Raw genomic sequence first — 19,729 nt, 5'->3', positions numbered from 1 at the left:
TAGCATTACAGCCCTAACAGTTTTTTTTTAACCAATGTATATAATGGGGAAATAATCTGTATTATTCCTAATTTAACACCTACAGTATCATGAAAATAAAGAAATCCAATGAATCAGTTTATGTTGTGGTTTGTAGTTAATTTCCTTCAAGAATTCATGAGAGGAATTTCATACAAGTGCAAATTGTGCAAAAACTATATGCTTGTTTTTTGGGAGGAATCTTTTAGGAAATATATGGGCTCCTTGAAAGCCCGTTTTTCATGCTGAGAATATTCACCCCTGGAATGTTGCCCAGAAGACAAGGTGGCCCTCAGGCTGAAAAATGATTCCTTACTCCTGCTTTAGCCCATGCTGTTGATCTTCTGTGTTGCATACACAAGTATCACTGTTTTCAACAAGCAAAGAGCAGGTCAAGAGACATGTTGTCAAGACAAGCAGCTAGCACATTTGTGGAACACTCTAAAGAGAGCACTGTTCCATGAACAGGAATTCACAAGGTTATTATCCTAATTTAATAATCTTAAATTACACATGCAGGGAATTTTAGGGTGGCTTAATTACATCTCTTTGCCAATCTTACTGAGCCATCCTGACCTAGGTTCCTTATGTATGTCATGTTGAAGCTGGAGTTCTTCCCTCCCTTATGCGTACACAAAACAATGACCATTCTGTTGACTATCTGGGTCCCCCACCCCCACAATTAACAATTGTGTGAAGAGAAGAATGGGGCTGCATAAGGGGGAATGCATGATTAGGGTAAAGGCTGCAGTCCTGTACATGCATGGAGGTTAGCCAATGTGGTGTCCTTCAGATGTTGCTGGACATCATCTCCCATCTGTTCCCATCAGCCAGAATGGCCTGAGATCAGGGATTTTTATTTATTTTAACAGAATTTATATACTGCGTAGTCATCCATAAGTGGTTTCAGCTGATGGAAGGTGTAGTCCAGCAGCATCTGAAGGGTACCATGTTGGCTGCCCCTCCCATACTGCGTAAGGAACTCTGGAGTCCTGCTGAAAGAGAACTGCCACAGACCCATCCCAACCCTCAGTAATGGTGTACATTCAATACTTACCTACCAGGCTCCCACCGAGCATGTTGCCAGGCTCCAAGGTGACAGGCATTTTCTATTATTAGAAAGAATAGGTCAGTCTCAGGACTAATCCTTTTAATCTTTTAAAAAAATATTAACTGTGAACTACACTGCAACCTGATAACAAACCAATGTTCACAGGCATTCTGCCTGCATTTTCCCATTTAATTCAGTGAGGCTGCAGTCCTGTACCCACACATCTGGGAGTAAGCTGCATTGAACGGAATGAGATTTGCTTCTGAGTAGATATGTAAAGGGAGCACAGATGTAGGCTGGAAGCCATCACTGGCAGCATCACTCCACCAAGCCTCACCATTGTTAGGATTAACACCTGGCTGGCAGTGGTGGGGCTTGCTGGAGTGATGCAGCCAGCACCACATCCCCTGATGCAGTCCCTGATGCTTATGCCGGCCAGGGCTGGTGATAGTGGTGATGGGAGAGCAGGAAATGCCCCTTAATTGTGCCAGCTCCCAGGCTGGTCCAGTGAAGAGGCCCAAAGTGTGTCCTGTGCTGGCTCAGCCTCACCTCCTCCTTACCCCCAAAACACCTAATCTATGGGGTGTTTTTTTCCCCCATTGGCTACTGTTTGGGATGCTGCCAGTAATGGCTTCCAACCACTGCTTGGGCAAGCACATTGGGGCACTCCCCACTGGCAAGGTTTCCCTGCCAACGGTGAAGTCTGGTGGAGCTAGGCAGGGCTGAGCAGAGGGACATCTCTGTCCCATCCAAACCCATTCCAGCATGGTGGATTAGGGGCTTGGAGTGCTCTGCTGTGGTCCTGCCTCAAAGGGTAGTAATATATGTTTTCCCCCTGACTCAGCCTGCATGGACTGAACCCTATTTATGCAAATGCATGACTCAGGTACTATGGGGCTAGCCCTATTCATGCAAATGAATGGAGTAACATGGCTTTGAGGGAGCAACCTGTGCTTTCGTTTCAGCTTGCAAAGCTGGTTGGTTAAGTTTCACCAATGGTGCTGCCAAATGTGTCAGAACATACCCACAACTCCCAGCCCCTGAGGAGGTATGCAAAAGATGAAACATTGGGCCAATCCAAATGATTGAGATGGGTGACTAAACTGTTTATTTCCGTACTTCAAAGCTTGGTGCATTTCTTAGCCAAATGATGGTGAAATTAGAAACTAAGGGCAGTGATATTTGCTTACTCACATGCCTGCTCATTCATGTATATAACAGGGCAGAATGGTGTCTGATTGTCAACATCAACAGGCAGGGGCATGTGGATAAGAGTGGCTCAGCTATGAAGCTCAATGGGTCACTTTAGGTCAGTCACTATCTTTGAACCGAACCTAACTCAAGTCATGAGGATAAGGGAAGGGGGGAGTACCCCACCTAGAGCTCCTTGAAAGAATGAAAACAAATAAATAAAACGTCAGTTTTCAGAGTCAGAATACACACACAAAAGAAAAACATCATTCATGATATTTCTTTATAACAGCTTCCTGAATTTTTTAAGTGCATATATCTGGAAATGTGTAGATATGTGAATACAATAAACATGTATTTGCAGACACATAGGGTGGCCAGATTAAAAAAAAATGTCATGCCAGCTACACATGGCACAACTGTTAAAGGTGAAGGACTTCTGTCCTTTTTCACCTGGACACCCTCCAGACATATGTAGCATATACAGAACCACTCCCCAGAGGGGCTAGGACTAGTTGCAGTTCCCTGCTGAGCAGGCACTTGGTATAAGTGTTTCTGGCTTGTAAAAAGATTTGGGTGCAAGCCTTTCCAAAGTTACTGTTTTCACTCTCTGGGTAATTTCTGATGATAATGGAGAGAAACTGCCCTAGTTGGCTAGGTGGCTTTGACTGGTATTTGGCCTGGACAGTTTGTGCTGTCTCTTCAACATTTTCACAATTCCCTAATCATCATCATCACTGTCATTTTTCCAAGGCTACATCCTCTTGCACAGACCTGAGTCGTAATCAGTGGGACTGCCTCTGCATTAATGTTTCCATTCTGTAAGCTAGGCATTTGCTAAGGGTATCACAGTTATGGAGAAGGAGATGGCATGTCTCTCGGTGCAGTGTTTTTCGGCTTAGCCCTGTTGATGATGGCTGAAGCCCTGCCCTTTTAGTGCCACCTCCTTCCTTCTTTTTGCTTGTAGTGGAGCTGAAGGAAATATCAGCTCTGGAAAGACTATGTCTAAATCATGCTATTCCGTCACTGGTTCTATTCCTTAATGCCTGCAGCCTGGGTGGCTTGCATGATGCGCTGACATTTCCAGTCAGCAGCAGGAAGCCCATTGGGGGAGTCTGTATTACTAATTTTATAACTGCTGTCGGATGCTCTGTATTTTAAATTCCACAGCTTTGTAGGGCAACACATATTTAATATTTATTTATTTATTTTGGGGTATTTATACCCTGCCTGGCCTACATATACTACCCTGAACATTCCCGATCTTGTCTCATCTTGGAAGCTAAGCGGGATCAGGCCTGGTTAGTACTTGGATGGGAGACCGCCTGGGAATACCGGGTACTGTAGGCTTAGAGGAAGGCAATGGTAAACCACCTCTGAATACCTCTTACCATGAAAACCCTATGAATATATCCAAAAAAAGATTCATCGGGTCGCCATAAGTCATAATTGACTTGAAGGCATATAACAACATACCCTGCCTACCAAACTGAAGTTCTTGTGGTAACTTACAGTATATTTCTATCTATCCAACAAGGGGTTTCGTTTATTACGGTCAATGACCCATCAAGAAAATAAAATTGCAAACAGTTACATTCAGGTTAAAAAAGTAATAGGCATTACATTGTGGGGTTAGATAACATACGTTTGCGTTGTGTTGTATAAAAAAACTTAGCAACTGGAATCAAATGGGGGCTATTTTTGCCAGATAGAAGCCATGTTATCCACTGTTCTGAAGATCTGTTGGATTGTTTTTGTATAAGGGGTGCAATATATAAGTCCCTTTCCTCGATATAAAGTGGACAGGCAAACAGGACATGGTGAAGTGTTTCTAGGTGTCCTTTTCTGCATATACAGAAAAGTTGGGCTAAGGGCATGCCCTTGAATCTGCTCTCCAAGAGCGCAGACTCTAGGCAATTGAAACAAGCCTTAGTAAAGGCTAGTTGAAATTTAGGATTCGTTAGGACATCTAGGTATGGGGCGTGCTTTGGAAAGTGAAAACCGAGATTATGCTGGGAGGGGAAACATACTTTAGCTGCCGCCTGTGTTGTAGATTGTCTGTCAATATCCTTAAGCCTATCCTTAATGATCTGTCTGGCCTTACTAAACTCTATAGAAGAAAGGAATTCTATTGAAAGGCCTAAATAGGGTAGTTTGTCCAAAAAGCATTTCATCCAAGTGGATAGGTGCCCTTCTTCCCCAAGAAATGAAAGATAACCTGGTGGGCATGCATAAGTGATTTTGGTCCAAAAATTAAAAGCAAGTAACCATGCTAAGCATTCGACTGAGTATGATCCCGCTTCCATTCTTAAGGCAGCGTTAGCAACACAATTTTGGACTCCGAAAATTCGGCGTAAGAAGATAGATAGCACTGACTCCACTTTAGGGTTGAAATCATGTATCCAAATCTGGACACCATACAAAAGTTGGGGTAATATTTTAGCTCTGAACACCTGTAAGGCTGCCGGGATGTATTGCCCCCCGTTATTATAATAATAGTGGACAATGCTCTTCACCGCTGTTCGGGCCGTCGCTACAGCCGCACGGATGTGAGGCACCCAGGAAAGGGAGGAATGGAATAAAATACCTAAATATTTATATGCTCTAACTTGCTCAATAGCATGGCCATTGATTTTCCATTTGGAAGTTAATGATGATTTTGCAAAGACTAGAATTTTAGTTTTTGAGAAATTGATTGTTAATGCATTCTCTGAACAATATTTCATAAAAATTCTAATCAAACGTTTTAGGCCAACTTTAGAAAAGGAGAGCAAGGCTGCATCATCAGCATAAAGCAATATGGGACAACTACTTCCTTTAATTTTAGGCAGGTGAAGATCAGCAGAGAGACAATTGGAGGCCAAATCATTAAGGAAAAGATTAAAAAGGAGCGGGGCCAACACACAGCCTTGTCTGACCCCTTCTGATGTGGTGATTGAGTTGGAGAGATCACCATTTTGGCCGCAGCGAACGCGGAGGGAAGTGTTCTGATGTAACTTATATATCTATCTATCCATATCCATATAATATTTTTATAAGCCATCACTCTGTCACACAGCGTGGCGGCAGCATTCCATGGGGGTGGGGGGGCGGTGGGTGCATGGCGGGTGTGAAGCAAGTGAGGATGGCAGACCAGCGGATGATGTCAACATCAACAGGCAGGGGCATGCGGGTATGAGTGGCTCAGCCATGAAGTTCACTGGGTCACTTTAGGCCAGTCTCTATCTTTTAACCTAACCAGCATGAGGTGAGTGAGCAAGCTAAGTGGGAGAGTGAGGCGGTTCAAGCAAGCCACAGAGGAACAGGCAGGACAGCCCGGGGTAGCTCCTTATCTACCGTCCTTCATTGCTATTGCTGTCCCTCCCACCTCAGCAACAGCCTCAGCAACAGAAGGCAACGAGGAGGGAAGCAGCGGGAGAGCAGGATGGTTGTGGAGGCACTGCCCTGGCCACTCCCCACTGTTCCTGTGCAGCTCACCTCAGCAGGCCGTCTTCCTACTCCTTGCAGGAGAAGGTCTAACGGGGAGGAGAGGAGCAGAGCTGAGTAGTGTGTCTGCCCTACATTTCCTTTCATTTGTTCCAGGTTTCTTTCCTTTGGTATTTGCTTCCTTTATAGTTGCTGTGTTTTAAAACTGAATACCAGCCAAATTTAACAAGAACAGCTTTTACAGTCTCTTTTCCTTTAATACTGGGGCATGGAACCCTTTTCAGCCCAAAGGCCACATTCTTTCATGGACAGTCTTGCAGGGCCCGCATGGGTGGGGCCAAAGGCAAAAGTGAGTAGAGCAACAGATGTGGCTCTTGCCTTTGTATGGTGGGTTACATTCTGGCCATGCAAAAGTGAGAGGTTCTACACAACACACTCCACATCCATCTTTCCATTCAGGCCAACAACAGATATTATCACAGTTCCAGAATATGGTCCAGCCAGGCAAAAGCATCCAAGATGGGTTTGATGCAGGGAAGGGTGAGAGGTACAGCCTGGGGGGTGTCCTAAGGACCAGACAGAGAACCTGGAGGGCCACATTTGGCCCGTGGGCCTAAGGATCCCCACCACTGCTTTAATATGAGTTAAGTCACAGCTGTTACAGGGAATGGGACAGAGGGAAGCCATTGGTCTGCCAGCTGCTGATGTCATAATGGCACATAAAGGAGGGAACCTTTTCCTTACTCCTGTTTCTAGGAAGATGTAGCATTTGAGGGTCTCCTTCTTGTATGAAATGCCACAATTTCCCTAAAAACAAGTCCTTTTTATTCCTTAGATTGGATGTTTGGAGAAAGTAGTGGGATTTTCCATGTGATCCTGCTTTCCCCACTCCATGTGTTCAATGCAATCTGTGAAAACAGGCAACTGTCTATTGCTTTCCTCTCCCAGCTTTCTGATGGAATCTCTGTTGCCTGCGCTGAGGAAGCAGTTCAGCAGGAAGCAAGAAGGAATGAATTTGCTGTTGTCTTTCTAGTTATTATAATAAACATAAGCATCTTATGATGACAACTGATGAGCCAGTGTGGTGTAGTGGTTAGTCTAGGACAGCCTTTCCCAACCAGTGTGCCTCCAGATGTTGCTGGACTACAACTCCCATCTTTCCTGACCATTGGCAATGCTGTCTGAGGCTGATGGGAGTTGTGGTCCAACAACATCTGGAGGCACACTGGTTGGGAAAGGCTGGACTAGGACCTGGGAGACCAGGGTTCAGATCTCCACTCAGCCATGAAGCTTGCTGGATAGCTTTAGACCAGTCACCATCTCTCAGCCTAACCTACCCCCCAGGATTGCTGTAAGTATAAAATGGAGACGGATGACAACCATGTACGCCACCTTGAACTTCTTGGAGAAAAGGAGGGATAAAAGAAAGAAAGAAAGAAAGAAAGAAAGAAAGAAAGAAAGAAAGAAAGAAAGAAAGAAAGAAAGAAAGACTTATGATAATACAGTAGAAAAATGAGGATTGGCTCCTGAGATAGCAATTTTGTGGCTTTGGTCATAAGCTGTTCAGTGTACGGGGCTAGATGCCTGATGTACAATATTGGTTGCTGTGTGTCCTGAAGATGACCTATGTTTATGCTAACATAACATTCTTCAGTGAGAAATTGTACCTATGTTTATCAGAGGCTGAAGTGCAGGTGATGGAAATGTGTCACAATTTAGCACGTTTAGCTGCAAATGTGTCACACTTTAGTGGCAAAGTATTCCATTATTCAAGTTTTAAAATATTTTTCACATCCTTTAAACCACAAAGAAGCAAAGGTTTTGATAACAAAAACCAACAGTCTAAATTACAGAAACTGGGCTATCATGACTGTTAAGAATGAAAAAGATGTTTGACTGTGTCTGTGTCTCTCTTTTTAACAGAAAACATTAACTTTGCTATGAAAGAAGTTAACATTACTGAGTTTATGCCGACCTCTTCTGGTGAGTATAATGCATATGCCTAGTTTCTCTTTAACGAAACCTGTATGCTTTGCCTAAGGAGATAGACATGAGTAAATGCTGGATTTTATACTGTCAAGAATGAAAAATCAACCACTGCATGTTTCTTTATCCTAGCAGTCCTAGGTGCAACCTGAAACCTGCAAAGCTGCCTAGTGGAGCCTCATTAGTCTGTGACCAAATGCAGACTCCAGTGCTTCAACAATAGTCAACTTTTTTCCTCTTCACCCCTACTTTGTTTACCATCTAGCCTGATGAAGAGTTATGGAGAGCTCTAAAACATGCACACTATATTGTGTGACATTTTGGCTGGCCTAATTAAAGTATTGCCCTAATATGGATTTTGGTTTTCTTTCCCCTTATGGCTAATCCGGCTACCTTTGTTTTTTAAATAATGTATATCACTGTTTTATACATGTTAGGACACAAAGAGAACCATAGTGATGTAGGTGTCCTTGAAGTCCATTTTGTCCAACCCCCTGCTTAATGTAGGGAGCCCAGATAGTGCGGGTGCCAAAGAGATCTACATGGAATGTTGGTGTGCCAAATCTTTTTAAATTGTTTTTATATCTACTTTATGTGCATATGCCAAAACCAGATAATGCCACTCTGTAACCTTTGGGCAATTTGAGATATTTGATTCCAGTGTTTCAGTAACTGAGAAAGCCCAAAATGCTCATGTGGAAAAGCATATAAAGAATACATGACAATTTACTGCTACAATTTTTAATTTGCCCATGGATTGTATGGCCTCTGTTCTGCTTAAATGGTTTTGTATTTTTGTTGCTTCTCATTCTTATTTTTGTTTCAAGGACATTATCTTTTTTTTATATTGTATTTTATGATCAGCCAGTGCCCTGGAATCCACTGGATGAGGGGCTGTCCAGAATATTTTTAAGTAAATAAAAATAAATAAATCAACTGAAAGCTATAAAAAAACCTAATATTAAGAGGAAAAATGCTTGTTGCTGAGCAAGGTTGCTAAGTAATGGTGACATGTCCCCCATTGTGGCACGTCTCCCCTGCTGGATGACTTCCCAGAGGTCTTGGTAAGAGCATGTCTTTGAGTGGAGTCGGAGAGATGGGGGTGGGAGTTACAGAGCAAGTTAAGGAGTTACCTACTAGTTTTTTTTTTTTTTACAATAATTTTTATTCAAATTTTCATAAAACAAACAAAACAAAATCATAAAACATTCAAAGACAAAAAACAAAACAAAACAAAAATGATTAAACAAAAAAATAAAATGTTGACTTCCCATTTGTCGCAGATCAGTTATAGGTCTACAATATATAACAATCCTGTCTCTTAAATTATATTATAAAATCACTTTCCTCCAGTAGTTATCTTAATTAATCATCAAATCTCATAAACATTACTTTATTCTTTCCACAAAAAGTCAAAGAGAGGTTTCAATTCTTTAAGAAATATATCTATCAATTTTTCTCCAAATAAACATGTCGATTAATCCATCTCAATAATAATAATAATCTTATTGTCATAACCATAGTCCAAATAAACATATCGATTAATCCATCCCATCAAAATCTGTTAGGTCCAATAATTTCAATAGCCATTATTCCATTATCCATATTAATTCCATCTTCCATCTTCAATAGTCCTGTTAAGTCCAGTAATTTCAGTGTCCAATCTTCCATTATCAGTATTCCATAATAATCTTGCTGTCATAGCCATAGTCATATAATAAGAGTCTGATGGGAATTTCCTCTATCCCAAATATTTTCTTGCCATCGATTCTGAATAAGTTGCTGAAATATTGTTGTAAAGTCATATCTCTGTTCTTTTTTACAAAATGCACTGGCTCATCTCTTGAGAGTTTTTCCATTGTCACATGGCTGCAGTTAATTCCATAGATTTTCTCTATATCAAGCTCCATCACGTCATTCCAGTCCAGAAAATTATCCAAGCCATTGATAACTTTATCTCTAATATCTTCATTAATTTCTTCAGAGATAACGTTAAATTCCAAACAGTAGATTTTATTTCTAGTATCCATAAACTCCAGATCTTTTTCCAATTCCACATTTGTTCCAATCTCCAGGGCTTGTATCTTCCCTTTATTTTTTCTTTTCTCATCTCTGATCTCATTCTCCTCTCTCACAGGATCCCCTATTTCTTTAAGCTCCTGCCTCATTTTGCTCAGTTCAATTTTCAACTCCTTACTGCCCTGTCGCAGGGTTTGTTTTGTTATCTCAATCTCATCCATTATTTTCTGAAACATAATTACTTCCAGATTCTCAGCCACTTTCTTGATTGCCATTTTTAAAACCACGAAAACAAAACAAAACAAAAATAAAGAAGAACCACTTCTTATTTCAGCAACAATTGGGTTAATATTCCAGGCTTGATGACATCACAGTATAAACAGAGCAGCCTGCCTTATCTCTCTATGTTCAAGAATACAAAACAAATTTAGTTCCCAGCATCAAAACAGTTAGTGGCGTCGTGAAGAAGCAGATTCGTCAAAATAAAATAGAGCAAAAAGAGAATAGTCCCAGACAATATAATGTTCCAAAGTTCATATTTTTTATTTTTTTCTCCTCGGAATAGAGATCCCTCTTCTGTTTATATCTTTAGAATGCACTTCCAGGACAGCTTTTTGCAATAGAAGCAGAGATAAGCTGTTAATTTCGTGAATAACAGAGAAGAGTTATAGCTCACCCAGAAGTTCTTTAAAACTGATTCATTTGACAAATCTCTTTTTGCTGCAACAATTTAAACCAAGTAAAAAAAAAAAGATAGAAAGAAGGGTGCTTGCCTGTTAGTCCGTTTTCTCTTTGAAGAAAAGATAAACGTGTTGCATTAATCAGATAGAGCTTGTTCGGAAGTCCGTCCGGCATTGCTGGCTGGACCTTTTCTCATAAATTAATGAAATCCAGTCCTCCCAACAAAAACAGGCTTTTGAGGTTGATCTCTATGTTTCTCCCTGCCCGGGAGAAATTTCATCAGTCAAAAAAAAAAATGTTCTGACTGATTTATATCTGAAAAAGCTTCTTCTGAGGCGGGAGCCCGTCTCAAAAGCAGGCACAAGCGAAGTCACCCTTCCCGGAAGTCGGAGTTACCTACTAGTTTTTGTGTGTGTTTCAGTTACAGAGTTATAGCATTAGCTAGAGAGGTGTACTTTTACTTAGAGAGGAAGGGAAAGTGATACAGAAAATCATTACATCTTTTAAAATGTAAGTAGAATTTCTTAGTGTTTTCTGTATTTCAAATTTCAAAAGATTATCCTCAGGACCACAATTAATGCTTCAAAGTCTTGCACTTTCTTTTGAGGGCAAATTCAGAACAAAGCCATCTCCAAGTTTTGGAAGGTCTTGCTGCACTCTCTATAAGTTGCTCATGACAGCAAATTTTGGTCAAGCCTAAGACAGGGGATGCTTCAATTTAAAGGGTGAAGACCCTACAACCTCATTTTCTCACTTTCTCCTCACTCTGTCCTAGATTGCAAAAGCTTCAGAACCTCTTTAAAAAGAGATGTGCCAAGGATGACCACATAAAAAAGAAGAAGAAACACCTCAGAGATGGTGAAGAAGAAAAACAATTTCTGGTATTGCTGCTGATGGTATAAAGTCCATCTCCTGAACTGGAAGAAGCAGCCCAAAGTCCATGTCACTTTTGAGTGGCCAGTGCCCTAGGGATGGATAGGATTGGCTGTGGTTCTCCAGGAAATGACCTATGCTGATGAGAAATTGATGAGGCCAACAAGAATTTGGCTAATAGGGTGAGAAAGGGTAAGAAAGAGGCATGTCTCTCATTTAAGAAGAATTCCCAGCAGAACTTCATGGCATTGCGTTTGAAGAAGGGAGATAATTATAATTATAATTATAATTTCTTTACTTCTGTCCTTTTCCATAGTTTCATGAACAAGGTTGCTCAATTCATCCATTAATTTGCCAGAGAGGGGGACAGAGAACAAATCATCCATCAAAATCATCAAATATCTTGAAGCCTGGAGAAAAAGTACCACAACTTCCTCACTGCTTTTCAAGTGAAAGAGTCAGTTGTGCAGTAGTTAGAGCATGGGTCACCAATGTGGCACCAGCTGGTGCCCATGTGCCTGGTGCTTGCAGGTCCCCCTCCCTACTCCTCCCGCTGCTGAAATTAGGCTTGAAACAAGCATTCTATTACAGTCAACAGAACAGGTTGCATTGTGCTGTGGTGCCTGCAACAATCTGTCTGGTTTGCACATGTGTCCATGGGCCCAAAAGATTGCCGACCTCTGAGTTGGAGTATTGGACTAGGACGTGGGAGACTATCATTCAAGCTCCACTCATGCACGAAGTTGACTGGGTGACCTTGGGCAGTTATTGCCTCAGACTAAACTATCTCAGGGGGTTGTTGTGAAGATAACAAGGGGAGAGGGAGAACCATGTGTGCTACCTTGAGGGAAATGTGAGATATAAATGAAATTATAATTGTTAGACTTCTTTATTATTTATAATTGCCATAGCTCAGTGGTAGAGCATCTGTTTTTCATGCAGAAGTCTCAGGGTCAATCCCCGGCATCTCCAGGTAGGGCTGTGAAATGTCCTTTGCTTGAAATCCCAGAGAGCCGCTGCCAGCCAGTATAGACAACACTCAGCTAGATGGACCAATGGTCTGGCTTCGTATAAGGCAACTTCCCCTGTTCCTTTCTCTTACATCTCAATGATCTTATAAGTGAGGATCTTTAGGCAGCAGAGAAACATCCCATGATAACATCAAGGCAGGATATATAAGGGCGGTTCGGCAATGGAACCGACTGCCTAGGGAGGTGGTGGGATCCCCTTTGCTGGATGACTTCAAGCAGAGGCTAGACGGCTGTCTGCGGGAGATGCTCTAGCTGTGGATTTCCTGCTGTGAGCAGGGGGTTGGACTCGATGGCCTACAAGGCCCCTTCCAACTCTATGATTCTATGATTCTATATTTTATTTTTAATATAGCTTTTGCCCTAAAACTACATGTGCACAAAAGAGCTCTTAGTATGAGTACCAAATGCTGTGTTTTGGGTCAACCTGGAATTTTGGTGTGCCAAATATGTTTTCATTGTTTTTATATCTCCTTTATGTGCAAATGCCAGAACCATATGATGCCACTCTGTAACCTTTGGGCAATTTGAGACATTTGGCTACAATATTTTAGCAGTAAGGGAAATGGAAAATACTCAACAAGTGTTACTACTTTTAGAAAAACCCCTCTTCAGGCAAAATTAAACAGTTAGAATTCATGGACTACAAGCTAGGAGCATGTACAATATATGGCTGTCTAGCCTCTGTGAGGAAGAGCCCACCATCCCCTATCAGAGGGGACTGAAGAGTACAACTGTCACCATTCTTGACTATTGGCTATGCTGGTTGGGGCCAAATGGACCTGGAGTGCAATAACAGCTGGAAGGCCACTAGCTCCCAGTTCCTGGACTAAAGCAAATTCCAGAAGTGGGGGGAAAGGCCTGGGTAGGAGGGAAGTGGTGATAGTGATCCAAGCTGACCACCAGGCTCCTAGAGTGCAAGACCCAATACACGAACCCCTGCAGCTGCCTCTGTTCAATTATCACAACTTGTTCCTCATTGGATGCTAGGCAGTGCCCTTTCTTGTCAGCATAAATGGAAGCTGTATCACATCTAGAGGATTACTGCAATGCAGTTGCATATCAGCTTCCAGCCTGTGTCCATGGTTTCAATCCAGGAAGGGAATATGTGCAGAAGCAACTTTTTCAGGCTAAAGTATCCATTGGTCTTTTTCCAGTTCACAGCTAAAATGTCAAGGAACGTAATCACCTTGAGGGCACATAATAAATTCCAAGAGAAGACCAGGAGGGGAAAAAGCATTTACTCCTCAGGCCTGTGAGGAATAAATGATTTGTGTCTCATCTGCTGTTTCATGCTCTTACACCACAATCCTATACATGTCTTTTGACATTTTTTTGGCATGTAAAATATATTATTATATATATTTTAAAAAACTGCTGATTTTACTTATATTCTGAAAAAAATAGGTCTAGTTTTCAACGTCTGATTTATGCGTATTTTTAATGAATATTTTATATAAACTGCTTAGAAGTTTTATGACTAAGTGTTATATAAATCCTGTCAAATAAATTAATAAATAGGTAATAGGCTTCATTGTCGAACCACTCTCACTGTTGTTAGCTGATTTCTCCTAATGTTCATTCAAAATCTACCCTCCTACAGCTTAAGCCTATTAGATCTTGTCTTGCCTACTGGAGCAGCAAAAACAAGTCTTTGCCCTCTGCTGTGTGACAGCCCTTCAGGTGTTTGAAGAATACTATCATCTGCTCTCAGTATCCACATGTTCTTCTTCAGATGTCTTCAATCCCCCCCCCCATACCTCTGATAATCTTTAGGTCATTCAGTCCATTTGAAGCCAATAAGACCTAGCTTCATGGAGGACAAGGATATGAATGGCTAGTAGTCATGATGGCTATAATACCTCCAGTCATGGAGGCAGCATGTCTCTGGATAAGAGAATCCGGGGATCCCAAGTGGCAGAAGGCTATTGTGCTCACGTTCTGCTTTTGTCAGATTCTCGTAGGCCACTGTAAGAGCAGAATGCTGGACTAGATACACCTTTGGCCTGATCAGGCAGCACCCTTCTTATATTCTGCACAGTTAAAATGATTTATTATCATAGACCTCAATGGCACTTAAGCACACTTACCTTTTTTTAAAAAAATACTTGCTATACCAGATGGTAATTATATTAATCACAGGGATTTTTTTCATGAATGCACAAGCTTATATGCACACCTCTGGACCTTTGCACTAGAGCACATATATGGTCTGTAATATTGTTCTATTCAGCATCTGTACAGGTGTGAATGAGTTGGGTCAGATTTTGACACATCACATTCCCGATATAGAGTGCTATTTGAATCCACAACATGATACAGAGTTCCATGAAAGTGCTTTTTGAAAGCTGATTTAGCTTTTCACCAGTAGACATTTCAACATACCTTGTATATATTTTGTATAATAAAAACTTGAAACGTTCAGTCAGCCTGAACTTTTCAGTCACCAGAGGGAGGGGGCATACATTGGCAGAAGCAAGGTACCATTTGCTTCTCTCTAGCTGGATAAAGAACTATGCACACAAATAGGTCTTGGTTGTGGGATTTCTTTCCCAAATTAGCTCCCAGGAATAAGCTTGCATAACCCTATCAAGAAATTGGTAGTAGGGACAACAAGGTATTTCAGAAGTGGAAAGGGGGAGGGGATTTGTCCTATCATGGATTATTTTATCTGGGCTATGTGCATAGAACTTCAGCTGCACATACCGCTATATTGGGACTTGTAGTCTGCTGCAGAAGTAGAACACAAAAAACTACATATAGATATTCTTAAGGACCAGTATATTCTCTCTGTGGGACAAATAGCAGCTTTGTGATTATTTGAATTGGGGAAGTAGTGCAAGAAAAAGGGTTAATTCTCTATCACCATGCCATAGTACCAATCTGAATGCCCCTCCATGACTATATTAACCTTAAAAAAAAGTAGGAGATCCAATTATGGATGTCTCACCATCTCATTTAGTTGTACTCTTAGTGTTTCAATTCAGTGTGAAATCTGAACCTAGGGCCAATAAATCATTTACAGCCCCTATACTACTCTTTGTAGAAACCAGGAAGCAATAACCTCATCTTTTCCCCCTAGATATTATTCCAGCTCTATGATAGTTGAGGCCTGCATAATAGTAGCTCACCTCAACTATATCCAGTCAATGCTAAATGGCTAAAAGAAAAATTAAGAACTGAGGAACAAATTCTCCTGGAGCCAGCCCTGGGCCCAATCCAGTGGCCATGCTGGCTGGGGTTGATGGGAGTTATAGTTCAAACAAGTAACTTTTCCAAGCTCTGTACCAGATCCATCAATGTAAGTTCCATTTGCACAAAGTAATGCCATGCATATGTGCAGTTTACCAGGCTGTAAAACAAATCAATCATGAAGACAGTGTTGAGACATTATTAGTTGCTGTTGGTGCAAGATGGTGCAAGATATGTTGGGGCAAAAGGTATGATGGGCAGAACACATACACGTGTTATTTGCTTAGGAACTTCTTGCAATGCTGCATTGAAAGCTGTCCAGGTTAGAATGTTTGGATGAGCACTTTGTTGCTCAGCTTCTTTAAGAGTTTCTGTAAAAATTGCATCTTCATCCTCCCTGTTCATATACTGTGTACTCTCGATATGTACCATTCCCCCAAAAAGTCTGCTTTAAACTTGCTCCAAACCCCTGTGGCATGTAATTAATAATAGTTGCAGTCACAACTGCAATAATAAAATAACTTAACATTGCTCAGAAATGATAGTTATAAATAAATAATAGAAACTTTGGGTAATAGTTATCTCCTTGATCTTAACAACACAATCCCAAGCAGGTTTACTCAAAAGTAACTTTTACTGTTCAATGGATCTTACTCTCAAGTAAATGTGCATAGGATCGTAGCTTTAATTTTATTGAATACCTTACGTCCTTTATATCTCACCTTTCCTCCAAAGAGCTCAATGTGGCATACATGGTCCCGCACCTCCCCAATATATCCTCAGAATAACCCTATGAGGTAGTTTAGTCTGAGAAGGTGACTAGCTCAAAAGTCATCCAGTGAGTTTCATGGCTGAATGAGGATTTGAACCCAAGTCTCCCAGGCCCAAGCCCAACAGTCTTATCACTGTACCACACTTGCTTTTGCAGAACCTGCACACTACAGTATCAATATAAATCACAACATAAATTACTCACTACACTTTCCTTCCTTGGTCTTTGAAAACCTATTGAAAGCAATAGTAATGTAAATTCTGTTGTGTGCTTTACATTTCCTCCTAAAGGTCAAGAGAGAGAAATATAGCCAGGACTCTTCCAATAATTTGATGGCATAGGTCAGCAGTGACACACGTGGAGGGGGGCAGAATGGCAATGGCACTGAGATGGCAAGGTTGGGGGTACTTTGGCACAGAACTTGGAAGATTACTTTTAAAAAGTAATAAATTACAATTACTGTTACATGACCTCAAAAAGTAGTAATTACTGTTACAATTACAATTGCTCTTAAAGTAACTGATTGCTTTTTCTCTTACGCCTTATATATCCAGCCGATCACTGCGCTCTGCAAGTTCAAGGTTCAAGGTTCTAGTTCTGGTGTACAAAGCCCTATACAGCTGGGGATCAGGATACCTAAAAGACCGTCTTAGCCCTTATATACCCAGCCGATCACTGCGCTCTGCAGGTGAGGGCCTCCTGCAGATACCATCTTAACAGGAGGTTCGTTCTGTACAATATAGGAAATGGACCTTTAGTGTGGTGGCACCTACCCTGTGGAAGCCCCTCCCCTTAAATATTAGGCAGGCGCCATCTCTGCTATCTTTTCGGCACCTTTTGAAGACTTTCCTCTTCCAACAAGCCTGTTGAGACCTATCCCAGTCTGCGTCTGTGTTAGAATTGCTTTTAATGTCTTTTAATATCTTTAACCCTTTTTTTAAAAGATGTTTTAAAAGTTTTTTTAAAATGTTTTTAACATTGTTTTGTTTTAATGTATTTTAAGGTCTTTTATGATGTTTTAAAGTATTTACAGTGTTTCTGTTTACCGCCCTGGGCTCCTACTGGAAGGAAGGGCGGGGTATAAATAAAATAATAAATAAATAAAAGTAATTGTTGGAGAATTTTTCTCCTTGGGATCTTTACCTGGGGGCCCTTGAATAAATTGGAAGACACAGGCTTAAAGCAAAAAGGTAGGCCTTTTATTTGGTACAAGCATGTGCAGGGTCAGTCCCCCAGAAATTCTGGGAAGGATTGCACTGAGGCACTGTGTGCAAGCTCTTTTATAGAGTACAGTTACAGCATTTGACAATGATTTCACCAATCTCATGAGTCCTTGCCCACATAACATCACAGTTCCTCCTCTCTACAATCGTTCCAAACCAATCAGAAAGTATTAGCTAACTCCAGTGGTGATTTCAAGAGTCTGTCCATAACATTAATGTCTCCATTGTCCTACTGTCTTTTCAAGACTAATGAATTTTGGTTCTAGTTGGAACAGTTACTATTGTGAATATGCTTTCAAGCATACTTGGTACATTCCATATGCCATTGTTTCTGATCAGACAGGCTGACCCAGGTACACCTGGAAATATTTGGACAAGTTCCCTGAGTTAAGTTTGCCTCAACTCAGGGTGTTTGGGAATGTGTGAGCACCCCCAGTTCTATTCCTTTGCCATAGGGGTTCTTATGTCCTTATACTTTTTTCAGAAATCCCATTTCCTTACTTATAAAATACACAACTCGTAGACGATTTTGTTTAAACCCCTGAGCTACATTGTGAAACCACACAGAAAACTGGGTGACTCTGGCTAACTAGTATCTTTTCAGCCTCAGAAATATAGAGGAGGCAGGCCACCCCTTTTTCTTAATGAAAACACCACCTTTTCTCTAAATGAAAACACACTTATAAAATTATAAATACTGAGTTGTTTTAAAATTATTATAAAATCTCACGATTGCTCTTCATTAAACATTTAATAATTATTACAGATTTTCCCCCTAGGTGGCATTATAACTTTACCCAAGAATCAAATATTGGCAATTCCTACTTATTACATCAATCACAGCTTCTCTCACAATTTAAATGCTCCTTGATTCCAAACAATAGAGTAATCAATTATCTGTCAATCAAGCATCGGCCAGGTCTTGGCAAAGAAACAGAAGGTCTCTGTGACTGCTGCCATTGTAACAGATTTTGCTTACAGATCTGATCGAGGCCTATGGAAATTTAGGGTGCTCTCTGAGCCTGAATCTCAGGTCTTAATAGGCCTACAAGCCTATGCTTAAATCCTTATGATTATAAAACAAATACCTTCTTAATAGCTATGATCATATATGTATGGACATATAAAATTCCCCATTATAATCACTACAATTACATTTCAGTTACTTTTTAAAAAATTGCCTACAAGGTGCTGGCCTTGGCTGCTGCACATCTAAGTAGCCTAAAACAACATTAAAAATAAACACACACAGAGAGAGGGTAGTAGAATAATTTTTTTATCCATAAGATTAACAGAATGGCACAGCAGAATCTCACATCACTCCCCAGCAATGATGATACCCCAACACACATATAATTCACTTGAAATCAAATTTTACACTTGAAATGCTGCTTTTACATTTCTGTTATGTCTCAAAAGAACAAGATGGTCAAAGAGCACGTCAGACAAGGAATGTATTTTTACAGTCATTACATTGCCACCAGTACTGAACAGGCATTTTACTGTGGCGCTTGAAGGCATTCCTGTGTTGTGTTGCAAAAAACACCGCAGCAAATGTGGAAAGCCATGGAGTGATGACACTTCCCTGCTTGGAGACCTCAGGTACCCCAACAATTCCTCATCAGCAGTGTCCACTGTTGACTTCTTGCCCTGGGGCTGAATGTTAAAGACGTCATTTTCCAAAACATCTCCTTCCTGGTCTTTGTCTGAAGACTGATCACTGTCCTCATTAAGTGCACCCATCTTTATTTCAGCTTTCAACAAGGCTTCCATTGTGTATCTCAGAAAGAAAGAGGATATGTTAACACATATATGTCAGGAAACCACCATCTTCTCTTGCTTTCCTGATGCTTGTCATGTCCCCTGATTCAGAGTCCAACTGTCAGCCTGAGCCTATGGATGATGATATGGAAGGTAGGAAGGTCACCACACCAGAGATTGGAAAAGTTACTTTTTTTGAACTACAACTCCCATCAGCCCAATGCAGTGGCCATGCTGGCTGGGGCTGATGGGAGTTGTAGTTCAAAAAAAGTAACTTTTCCAAGCTCTGCACCACACACATGGGGCAGCACAGCAGGCCCTTAAGGATTACCTGCAGCAACCAAAGTTGTGATGAGGAGCCCCGAAGAAAAGGCCCAGCCCCTGCCTACCACCTTAAGCCCTTTGATGCCTTCCTTGAGACAACATTTCCCTTGGAGTAATCCACCCAAACAGCTTCCCTAATGTTCTTGTTGGTATGAGTGGTTGCCTGGCACGATTCCAACCACTC

General features: G+C 41.1%; 1 pseudogene; it reads left to right on the top strand.

Moving 5' to 3' along the window:
* Positions 1–3,493: 3,493 nt before the first annotated feature.
* LOC133384692 (5S ribosomal RNA) lies at positions 3,494–3,610 on the top strand (annotated as a pseudogene).
* Positions 3,611–19,729: the final 16,119 nt, after the last annotated feature.

The sequence above is a fragment of the Rhineura floridana genome, chromosome 4 (assembly GCF_030035675.1).
Source record: "Rhineura floridana isolate rRhiFlo1 chromosome 4, rRhiFlo1.hap2, whole genome shotgun sequence".
In the NCBI taxonomy this organism is placed as follows: Eukaryota; Metazoa; Chordata; class Lepidosauria; order Squamata; family Rhineuridae; genus Rhineura; species Rhineura floridana.
Note: the sequence above shows the minus strand (reverse complement) of the source record. Positions and strands in the feature narration are given on the sequence as shown.